The sequence below is a fragment of the Choloepus didactylus genome, chromosome 7 (assembly GCF_015220235.1).
Source record: "Choloepus didactylus isolate mChoDid1 chromosome 7, mChoDid1.pri, whole genome shotgun sequence".
Lineage (NCBI taxonomy): Eukaryota > Metazoa > Chordata > Mammalia > Pilosa > Megalonychidae > Choloepus > Choloepus didactylus.
In genome coordinates this window covers 92,644,214-92,656,382 of record NC_051313.1, presented here as the reverse complement: position 1 = coordinate 92,656,382, position 12,169 = coordinate 92,644,214, and the positions used below count along the sequence as shown (strand labels likewise).

Genomic DNA, 12,169 nt, shown 5'->3' with positions numbered 1-12,169 from the left:
TAGTGGCTGTTGTATGTTAGTCAATTTTCTTAGTACGCAAAAAACAAAACAAAACCAACCAAACAAACAAAAAATCCAAAAAACAAAAACTTCCATTCCAAGATCCAAATTCTCATTTTTATCCAATATGAGAGGCCTTGGAAATTTCAGAGTATTGTTGAAAAACAATTTAACAAACATGTTTTGAATGATTTCTAAGTGCCAAGGGATTATCAGGCACCAGCATTGCAAAGATGAAACACAGTCCTTTCCTTATGGAGCCAAAAGTCTGAAGTGAGACAGAGAGATGTGAACAGATCCTTTTATACAAGCAGCATGGGGAAACGAACGGGGTCTGGGGGTGCGGGCTATAGCAGTGTCACTTGGAGGCTGAGTAGGAGAGGCTAAGGAACACTCCTGGAAAGAGGGTTATTTGGTCATAACACAACAAAAAGAAAATAAAAGGAAAAAGAAGACTATTTCAGGAAGGGAGAGGAGCATGAGCAGGGCAATAGCATGGAGGTATAGGGAAAAATGAGAAAAACCTTTACAAAATATTATTTTGAAAACTCAGCATTAATGCATATTTCAAAATCCTTTTCAACCAGTCCAAAATGAGTTTAATAAATGCATGGGATGCCACAACCCTAGCCTGAAACTTCTGAAAGAAGAATGTATTTATAGAACTAATTTTGGCTTCATAGATCTGATTTGATATATGGAGTTTTGTGGCCCAAATATCCTTCCTTGGAATGAAAGCAATAGGAATAGAATTTTATAAAGGTAAGTGCTCACAGGTGCATATTCCAATCCTATCATTCACATACATGGAAATGGATCTGGGGACCCTGTGATCCTTTGTGACCCTCTACAAAGGGTGGTAACATTTGATAGACCAACCATCTGTAAATCAGCTCCTACAGTGATTCGAAAGATGTGGCCTGAAGAGGGGGACAGGATAGGAGAACAATCAAGTGTAATGGCTGGTTGTCTTGTGACACCAATGTTAACAGAATCAAAGGAAAATGCATTTCCTTTGCCTCCATCTCAGGCACTTGGCACAGAGCAGGTTCGAGGTAAAATCATCATTTTACGATGGGGGAACTGCGAAGGGAACAGTGAATGGAGGGGTTCCTCCTACAAACAGTCTCTGAGGCCTTTATGATGAGTACAGAAGTGCATTTTTAACAGGGTTCACTTGCCAAAGAATTCAGTAGAAGCCAGTGGCCCAAGTTAGAGCTTGGATCAATCAGGGTTCAATTAGGAAAATGGGAACCAATTGGAATATTTGAATAGTGGGAATGTAATACAAGGAATTGATTAAAGCAGGAAACAAGTAAAGAAGGAAGCAGAAGAAGCAAAGCAGAGTAAAGTGAGGCAACCTAGAGACTGGTATCAAGAGGAACTCATAACTAGTTCTGGACAGGGTAGAGGAGATGTCACCTGATGGAATTGGAACCTGGCAGGCAGAGGAGTGGCAGGTGGAGTATGGACAAAGCTGTAGACAAAGAAGGTACAGCTGCTGCCCTCGATGGTGTGGGAGGTAGAGTGAATGCCCAGAGAAATACCCTGGCTTCTCCGTTCTTCCCAAACTCCGGTCTCCCACCGGTGTCCCCACCTCTCACCCATTATTGGCAGAAGCCAGCTGGAAGCCAGCTGGGTCAGCTGTCATAGAAAGGAAGCCTCAGGGGTCAGACCCTCCACTTCCCATTGAGCCAAGGGAAAGGCAAGGAATGGATCCAAGGGCAAACAGGCCCGGGACCAGCCCAGAATCCAATGAAGAGAGCTAAGATATAGAATCAGAGGGCAATCTCAAAGGAAAAAGGAAGCCTACACACCAAAAGCTGGAATCTTAGAAGCTTTGAGTATAGGTAAAATATGTTTTCCCTATTTTTCTGCTTTGCTTGGCCAGAAGGGCATCAGTAAATGGGAACATCTGCATGCACAATGGAAAAATTAGTTTTAATTTGGCTGGAAACTCTTACCAGAAAAGACAAACCCATTTCTTTCTCTAAAAGAAATCGCATTGTAATAGCCTATTTTGTAAAACTTAGTCTACATGTAAGATTTTCTGTTTGCTGTGCTAGTACATTTTACACATCAGAAAATCTGAATTATCAAACAAAGGCTTATTTGCTTACATTATCAAGCTGGCCTGCCACTGAGATTTGGGATTTGTTTCGAGTCTTTGTACATTTAGTGACCTATAGTATTTTGATAAATGCCATTGCCTAAAACTATTCATTTGGGCATCATCTGTGTTTGCTTCTGTAGGAGCAGTAACTGCCTAAAGAAAAATCTGATGCTCATGTCAAAGATGCAGTATAAACAAAATTCAAGATGATGTCTTTAACAGAATTATTCCACCTTTCATTTATACTGTGCTTTATGGATTTGAAAGTTATTTGATGTGCTTTTACTTAATAGCTCTTCACAAAACTGTGGAAGTTGTTATGGAAGTATGTATAAAACCTCAAAAAGAAAAGTAACACTAAATTAGGGAGTCTTTTAGGAGCAGAGTGTAAAAAACCATATAGTCTCACTTCCTATTGATACTTACAGAAACACTTACTGAGAACCTTCTCCATCCCAGAAATTTTTCTAAGTGCATCACATGTATCATTTAATCATCAGAACAATCCTATGAAGGAGGTATTATTGTGTTCCCATTTTAAGGATAGGGAGACTAAGTCATAGGGAGGTTAATTGCCAGCTAATAAAAGATTTGAGCCTAGGAAGTCTAACAATATAATGTTTCTTTTAAGCGGCATCTAAAACATAGATCTTCTTTAACTATCTCTTATTAAGGCTGCTATCCCCTTAATTACATGGACATATAATTCTACTGGATCTTTTTCTTCTTCTAAAATGTGCATTTAATTTAATGGTGTGCTGGTAAACTGGCTCTCTGCAAAAGAAAAGAAAGCCTTGATTTGTTGCATTTGTAAATTCCCCTGGGTAAATATTCCCACCAGGGTCCACTTTAAGCCACCACCAAAGCTAGGTCACTGAATGCAGAGTTGAGTTGTTCCTATTCGGCTCTTAGGTTCCAGCATACCACTGGCTAGCCGAAATTACTATCGGACTCAAGATGACATCTGCATCAAGGATGTGGTTATCTACACTTGAAATATCAGAAAAGAAAAGGACTAAAAGTTTACTTTTTTTTTTTTTTAATCAACAAATAGCTGACTTTATTAAAGAAACAGAAAGGCTAGAATGTGGAGAAATAAAATGTTAGCACTACAAAAATTATTGATGATTTCATGATTATAAAACCTTTTCTTATCAGAGCACAATGTGCTTTTGGCAGATTTCTTTTAATCTGTCTCAGATTTTTTTTTTTTTCCACACACCATACAGTCATCCATGGTATACAATCCTCTGTCCACAGTATGATAACATAGTTATGCGTTCATCACCACAATCTATCTCTGAACATTTTCCTTACATCAGAAAGAACCAGAACAAGAATAAAAAATAAAAGTGAAAAAAGAACACCCAAATCATCCCCCTCATCCCACCCCATTTGTCCTTTAGTTTTTATCCCCATTTTTCTACTCATCCATACATTAGATAAAGGGGGTGTGATCCACAAGGGCTTCACAATCACACTGTCACCCCTTGTAATCTACATTATTGTATAATTGTCTTCAGGAGTCCAGACTGCTGGGTTGGAGTTTGGTAGTTTCAGGTATTTACTTCTAGCTATTCCAATACATTAAAACCTAAGACGTGTTATCTATACAGTGCATAAGAATGTCCACCAGAGTGACCTCTTGACTCCATTTGAAATCTCTCAGCCACTGAAACTATTTCGTCTCATTTTACATCCCCCTTTTGGTCAAGAAAATACTCTCAGTCCCACAATGCCAGGTCCACATTCATCTCCGGGAGTCATATTAAAAGTTTACTTTTATAAGCTAATGATTATGACAATCTTTGCCAACTTGTTAGTTCTGGGTCAAAAAATAAACAGAAATACTTATAGGTAAAATATTTGATGCTTCATGTGGAGACCTGAAATCTGTCCCCAAAGTAAGGTAGAGTGAGTAAGCCAAGTAAATCCGAATTTTGCATTTAATCAACAAACAAATATGTATTATACATATTCTAGCTTCCAATCCCTGTGCTAAAGAGCTAAGAATCCCAATTTGAATAAAACTCAGATCCTGCCTTTGGGCAGTTTGCAGTCTAAATTGCATTTACTAGATGTGATTAAATTTCTTTATTATGGATATTAATATTAAGCTGTAATAATATAAACACTTTCAAGCAAGATTCTAAACTTGACCTTCATGTAGAAACATCATAGATATATTAGAATATAAATGAACATTTCCAGATATTTATTGTCATAAGTTTTATTACCTATTCCAAACCAATCCAATTAGGCATCTGAAATGCAGAAAAAACTTAAAGGCAAGATTTTATTTTGAACTAAAGGAAAAGAAAAGAAAGCTGCTTTTCCTACCTGATCCTTCATTTAAATTTCACCTCTTCTATGGAGTCATTCTGTTAAATCCAGGCCAAATTAACCTCTTCTTTATTAATCTGCATAATTAATGTATTAATATGGTCCACATACATTTTAATCCAGTGGTTGTTATCCATAGTGCACATCAGAATCACCTGTGGAATTCAAAAAAATCACCGTTCCAGGCTCCAACCTCAGAGACTGATTTCATAGGTAGGGTCCTGGCATCTGTATTTTAAAAACACACTGTAGGTGATGATGATGCTGACCTCCAGTTAAGAACTACTGTTCAAATTATACCATCGATTTAACATCTTATTATAATAGCACATGACCCATATTTGTGCATTTATATTCTTGTATCTCTGAGTAAACTGTAATATCTTTTGGCTATGGGCACTGACTTTTATTTGCTTTGTTCTCTGCAGCACAGAACAGAATACACGGCACTAGTAAGAACTAAGAATTCAAAATAAAGTGTCCATACTTTTTGTTTGAAAATAAAATGCTAAAAAAAGAAAGGAATTCCCTTTTAACAATCTCTATATAATGCTAGCGTATCTAGTATTGCTAGAAAATACTATTCATATTCTTTATACTGTGGTGAAACAAATATGATTATAAGCAAATATCATTTATTTACCTTTATTTAATATTGTTTTTCAAAAAGGTTTCTAAAAAAGGGTAATCCCTAGATAGTTTCAGAGAAGAATGTTATCACTAGTTTAGTGGAATTAAACTTACATTGGTTCAAATCCAAGTTCTCTTCTTATTTGGGCTATTGGGGGGAGAAAAAAAGAGAAAAAAATGAAAGTATGTAAAAAAGCATGGCTCTTAGTAATCATGCAATACATGATAGCTAATATAAATGTAAGGTAATAGGGGATTTTTTCTTTTTCCCCAAGAATTTTCCTCAGCATTCTGATTCTGTGCCTCATATTCTGATAATCAGCTACTTCCAGAGACATTTAGACATAGACTGTTAGAGCTGGAGAGACCTGCTGAAATGATTTAATCCCCTAATTTTCATTTTTTACCGATAAACAAATTTAAGGCAAATACCTAAGGTGATTCATAATGCATTTGTGGAATTAAGCGTTCTGCCTTGCAGAGAGTTATTTTAAGGGTCAACAAAGTAACTCAGGGAAAGCCTCCAGTAGAGTGCTTGGCATAAAGAAGTCACCAAATAAATCATAGTTATTATCATTAAAATAGCAATATTAATAGCCTGAACTGCAATCTAGTTCTGTTGATTTTTAGTTCACTTCAGTGCTCTTTTCCTCTCTCTTAAAATGTAGAGTTCTTATAAAAACACAGTTGTGACAGCTGGGAAGAATAACAAATTAGAACTAGTAATAATCTTTAAATGTATTAATTAAAACCAAGTTAATCATATCAACCAGAAAATAGGAAGATTGCAAATCATCCTCTGGAAGAAGTTGTTAGAGAATTGAGTTTTATCTGGATTCAGGTTTGTCCACTGGGTGTAGACCATACTATTTAACCTCTCTAACCCTTACTTTCCTCAACTGTAATATGGGGCAATAAAACACCTGCCTCAGGATTATTACGAAGAATTAAGCGTACATGAAACCATTTCAAAGTCTCCGACAAATAGCAACTTTCCAATAAAGGTTATTTATTATTATTATTATTATTTCATTATTATTTATAGAAAAGGTTATCATCATTTGTCATCTACACCAGGACATGCCTGAGAGTGAAACTCTATGCTATTAATAATTGCACTTGGATAACAGTCGCATTCCATATCATATATTTTCTAGCAGATTCCTTAAGGGAGAATTATATTGTGCAGGAGGGTCTACGGTGCAAGGTTTGGAAAGATATTTGGTATGGGTCAGAATCAAGATGGGCACAAAAGAAATATCGTGCTGCCTTCTTCCAAATTCCTCTGAGACAAATAGGAGGAGGCTTGGCATATTTATAGTATATAGTATACAGTATTTACGAACAAACTAAAATCTTTCTTCCTAGGGTCATTTCCTAGGAAATGCACTTTCTTTTTTTCTTAATTAGAAACTTTTATTTAAGTACTTTCAAGAAAAACATTTTGAAATGTCTTACACAATTTCTTTTTTTATTAAACATATAAACTATAATTTATGCTTTCTAAATTCATTCTGTTTTTAATACAAAGAGGTATAAAGAAGAAAACAAACTTTTCTTTCGAATCAAACTGCTGACCATCCATCCATCCATCCATCCATTCATCTCTCCTTTTGTTTCAGAAAGGATTTCAGGAGGGAATAAATAATTGTGATCCTTTTCTATTGTGCCTTGTTCCACTCTACTTCATTCTACCCCATTCCATTCCACAAACATTTATTGGAAGCTCACTCTATGCTAGTACTTTATCCGATAAAATTAAACTTTCCTTCTAATACAAAAAGGTGGAAACTTGAGAAGGACATAGTACGGTAACTCAATGAACAAAAGCTATTTAAAAATTCATCATGTATGGTGGACAGTTCCTTTCAAAGAGGAACTTTTGGGTTCTCACCATCCTTATTATCAGCAGTAGTGCTATTGAACATTCATCACATTCTCTCACTGATACTTATTTGTTTATTGATAGATTTGTTTGTTTTTGCTTTGTAATACAGGAATACATAACCTCAAGTTCTGGCAATAAAATACATGAAAATCCTGTGCATATGAAAATAAACTCATTACTGCCATGCCATGTAGAATAAAAACAAAAAGGTTTCTCACTTGTTTGAGATAAATTTAATGTCCCACTTAACTTCTATCATATGCAAAGAGCTGCTTTGTCCATTTAAGTATATCTGTTGGGGCCCCAAATGAAGTGTTCTGTACCTGTCCTGTAAGCAGAGTTCATAAAAGGAAATCACAAATGGTTGACAGGACTCACCTTCATTGTTAAAAGCATTGAACCTCCAAATAGCCCATCTCAGATTTATTCCAGCTTTTGTTTTTCCTATCATACGTCTTCACCTATAGTCCCAGAGGAGCAGAACAACTTTGAAGCATTATGCATTCACACATCCAGACATCTATAAGGCATTCCCAAATGGGGTATCAATTCGGTTCATGGCAAACTTAACAGCAGCAGCAGTTGTCAAACATATTCAAAAGAAAATAAATTATCCATCCAACTTCTTGTACTTAAGTGCTTTTTATATTCTGTGTTCTAGAAAAACAGTTTAACTTTAAGCAGCATTCTAGTTATGATCAGTTTCTCCTGAGGAAGTTTTTTTATGAGAGTGAATGAAGATAATGACAACCATTAGTCATTTCCATTAGCATAAGGCATGAGGCACACTGCAATATTTATAAGCAGCTAAGACATGACATTAAAAATATGACTTCCTATAACTTGGGCAGGTTTCTGACTACAGCTGACTGCTATTTTGTCAAGTGGAACTGGTCTAAGTAGTGTTCTAGCATATTTAATGGCATGTTCATCGTAAGACCTAATTGTTTTCCACCACAGGGTATGAAGCTTTATGTCCTCTATCAACCAAAAACAAACAGTCATACTGTGTAATGGCTGTTCAATTAATGTTTATGTGCTACTTTTACACCCTGAATTATTTGATGAATAAACTCTAAGAAGCCATTTGAGAACTAAGTTTAATGGAACCTCAACTATTAAAAATTCCCAGGATTCTTATAGTATCTAAAATTACCAACTAGGGATATAGAAAATACATTGATATTCAAAAACTTCAGCTCTCCTGTAAGAAAGAAAAAATATCCGATGTGCGGGAAGAAGTCATCTATGTAGCTTTAGACTTGTTGCCTTGAAATTGAAAATCAAAATGTGGTTAAAACAGAAATGATTTGGTCATGCCAACTCAAATAAAAGTTTATTATACAAGAGAGGCTCAGCTTTTGCATTTCAACTGTTTTCTTAAGTTGTAACTCCACGTCAATTGAAACGTCTGCTTTTCTTATATAAAATCTAGCACTTTGAAAGTACTAGTTGATTGGATGTATTAATTGAACAGCTTCACTTTGATAGAAGTATTGTAAAATTATTGAAAATATATTTTCACTGGAAGATTGCGATTTTTGAAATTATGAGAAATAATGATTCCTGGCTTTTGTAGTTATTTGAATATAGCAGCATTACATGCATCCACAGTTTTTCAATTCTAAAATAAGAGCTTTGATGTCTCCAACACTAGGGCAATTAATTAATAATATCCCTTGTTGCCCTGAAGTAATCGGACACAGGAAAAAGAAACAAAAAGCAACAAGAACTGAGGAAATGAGAGGTAGAGAATATTTCCTTTTGGAAATTAAGGATCTTTTTACACCATGCTTAATATTTGCAAATGCTGATGTACATATTTTAATAGAACTACAGCTGTCCTCTTCCTCTCCTCCTATGGTTTAATATATTAATGAGATTCATAAACAGAGACAAATGAGATGCCAAGTTTAAGAGATGTCAGACATTTGTGACATCTTCCTACCAAGAACACAACTGAGAAATGACAAACTTATCACATGGATGATGGAAGTTTAAAGCTGGCTGCTTTTGATTATAAGGCAATGAACCTTTCAGTTTTTAATTCATTTTGTGTTTCTTAAATACCTTTTCATTGAAAAACATGTAGTTGAATTGATTTGAATTTGATTAATATAGCACTACAGTTTTATTATTTGTAATACATAAAGATGACTCTGATGTTATAGCACATTAAGAAAAATTTTAGTGGAGCAATTGATTTACTTTAATTATAGCTTTATATATTTTTTTACTTGATACTAAAACAAAGTTCATTATCATTTAAATGGATATATTTTTGCTAATTTTACATTGTTAGGTGATAATTTTCTAATTCATTTCTAGTCTGTTTTCAAAGCTACTGAGCAAGTAACAGCTTACCTATAAATTTGAATATGTTGAGTAGACATTTGATAAACTGATTAGGAATGACATAATAAATCATAATTTACTTCCAATTAAAAGTCCAGATAGCATGTTACCTCATACTTTTGTAGCTGATTTTCATGTGTCAAATTATAACAAGAAAAATTATAACAAGAATAACTTTACAGACTGTGCTATGTAGGAAAATATTTTAGGAAATAGAATATTGGGAATAAGGCTTGAGCATTATTATGTTAATATGGTACAAGCCAACTATAATTGGTGTTAAATGTACAGAAACTACTGGGTAATACTTAAGAATTTTATATTATACATTTTTGTCTATTAACTTTATTAGAAGAGTGTATTTTGAAATGTAAGAGGAATTGCATTGCTTACACTGTCCACAAAGACAAAATGGAAGTGTAGAAATTTGTTGGCAACTTTGCCAAATGTACTACTTTGGGTTGACTATAAGCTCAATACATAATACTTATTTCTTAACTTTATTGTTTTAAGGTAGAAAATATAAATTTCAAAACTACCTAACCAATGATTTTAGAGGCTGGGTAAGTTCATGGAAAATAGAAAATTCACACAAATAATATGCTGTAAATTCTGAAATAAGAACATCATTCATTCACTGAAGTTGTGGTGAGATGAGATCTGAATATCTTTCTGAAAGAACAAGTATACCCCGTGTAAAGATAGCTTGAAAAGGATATTCTATACCACAGAAACATGAATTATTTTGTTTTTATTTTTAATCATAAAGGTTATTAATAGATTATTTTTTACTTTTTGAAATTCAGTTCCATCATAATACATAATCCTTAACAAACAGAATGTGCCTCTCCTCAAACTTCTATTATCAACTTTAATTCTGCTTTCTTGTCTATTCATGCATTCAAGGCAATTTTTAAAATAACAAAAAGAGGACTGTGGGAAGATAGTGGAGTTGGAAACTCCAGGAATTGGTCCCTCTACCAAAACAACAATTGAACTGGCAGAAATTGTCTGACTCAACTCTTTCGAAATGCTGGAGTCTAGTGGAACGCTGTAGCATCCAGGGAAGAATTTCAGGAAGAGGATGACAAAATGTAGCAAATATTAGTGAATTTCACCATTTGTGTAGCAGCTATTATCTTCCATGCTCCAACAACATGGCAGACAGCAGTGGGGACTGCAGTCTGGAATCCTGGTGTGGCTCTGCTGGTGCCATGGTGGGCTATGAGGGCCTAGTCCTCCAAAATCCGGGTGTGTGTGATCTGATTGCTGATCACTGTTTTTGATCAGCTACATCAGATTGCTGGGGGTCCAGTTCTGAGTGTGACCATTGTTCCAACCCCCCTCAGACAAAAGCAGTGAAGAGTCTTAAAGACACAGTGCCTATTTGTCCCCCCCATGCCCCCTTTTTCTCTTTCCATTCCCTGTTTGGGAGCAAAAATAGTTTGGAAAAGTCACAAATTGATGGCTCCAGCCCTCAACAAGAACAACAAAACACCAAGCAATCCCAGACAGGTGGGAGAACTAAATTTCCAGAGTTATAACAACATAATACTCATAATGTGCAGTTCCCAACCCCAAATTACAAAAGACACAAAGAAATAGGAAAGTATTGCCCATTCACAGGACAAAAAGTGAATTTCCCAGAAACCATCCCTGAAGCAGCTCATATATTGGAACTATTAGTCAAAGATGTTAAATCAATTGTCTTAAATATCTTCAATGAGCTAAAGGAATCCATATACAAAGACCTAAAGGAAATTAGGGAGCATAGTTTGAACAAAATAAAGAGATGAAATTTTAAAAAGAAATCAAACAGAAATTTTGGAACTCAAAAGTACAGTAACTAAAATTAAAAACTCTTTAGATGGATTCCATAGCAGATTTGAACAGATAGGAGAAAGGATCAGTGAACTTGAAGACAACACATTTGAAATTATCCAGCTAAGGAGCAGAAAGAAAACAAAATGAAGAAAAATTAACAGAGCTTGAAGGGCTTGTGGGACACCATCAGCATGCCAACATATACATCACTGGAGTTCCAGAAGGATAAGAGAGAGAGAAAGGGGCAGAAAAAGTATTTGAAGAAATAATGGTCAAAAACTTCCCAATTCTGATGAAAATAATGAATATACACATTAAGGAATCTCAAAGAACTCCAAGCAAGATAGACTGTAAGAGATCTACACCAACACACGTTATAGGGGAACTGTCAAAATCCAAAGTTGAAGAGAGGATTTTGAAAGCAGCAAGAGAGAAGTGACTTGTCACATACCAGGGATCCTCAATAAGATTAATAAGATTAGTAGTAGATTTCTCATCAGAAACCATGGAGACCAGAAGACAATGGGATGGTATATTTAAAGTCCTTAAAGAAAAAAAAAAACAAAACTGTCAATCAAGAATTCAATATCCAGAAAAATTATCTTTCAAAAAATGAAGGAAAAATTAAGATATTTACAGATAAACAAAGCTGAAAGAGTTCATTATCAGGACTTGCCCTATAAGGAATAAAGCAACTACCATACCTAAGAACCAACAGTCTTATCAGTTTTATATATATATATATACAGCATTTGAGAACTGAGGTATGTCTTATTTCTACTACTTGATAAGTCTATGGAATAGACTGAATTCAGCTACAATAAATTAATGTTAATCAAGTTATTTTGAGAGATAAGTTATACTTTTACTGCAGTAAAAATGTAATTTAATTAGAAAATCAACAAAATAAAGGACTTATATTTTTGCATTTCTAAAAAAATTCAGCTTCAGAAGGGAAGGAAATAAGGTCAAATTAGATTACTTACTAAACACCATTATCAAACAATTTATCTTTG

The 12,169-nt window shown here is 34.7% G+C and overlaps 1 protein-coding gene across 2 annotated transcripts in view; it reads right to left on the bottom strand.

Annotated features, from left to right (window-relative positions):
* Positions 1–12,169, bottom strand: part of KHDRBS2 (KH RNA binding domain containing, signal transduction associated 2) — a 696,964-nt gene that overhangs the window by 19,433 nt on the left and 665,362 nt on the right. The window contains exons 12-14 of one of the 2 annotated variants that reach the window (XR_005218033.1): positions 7,353–7,435; positions 5,201–5,234; positions 4,454–4,611 (exon numbers count right to left, since the gene is read on the bottom strand). The exons of the other annotated variant lie outside the window; for it this stretch is intronic. The gene's annotated coding sequence lies outside the window, so the exon portion shown is untranslated. The remainder of the gene's footprint in view (positions 1–4,453; positions 4,612–5,200; positions 5,235–7,352; positions 7,436–12,169) is intronic. 2 annotated transcript variants of the gene reach the window in all.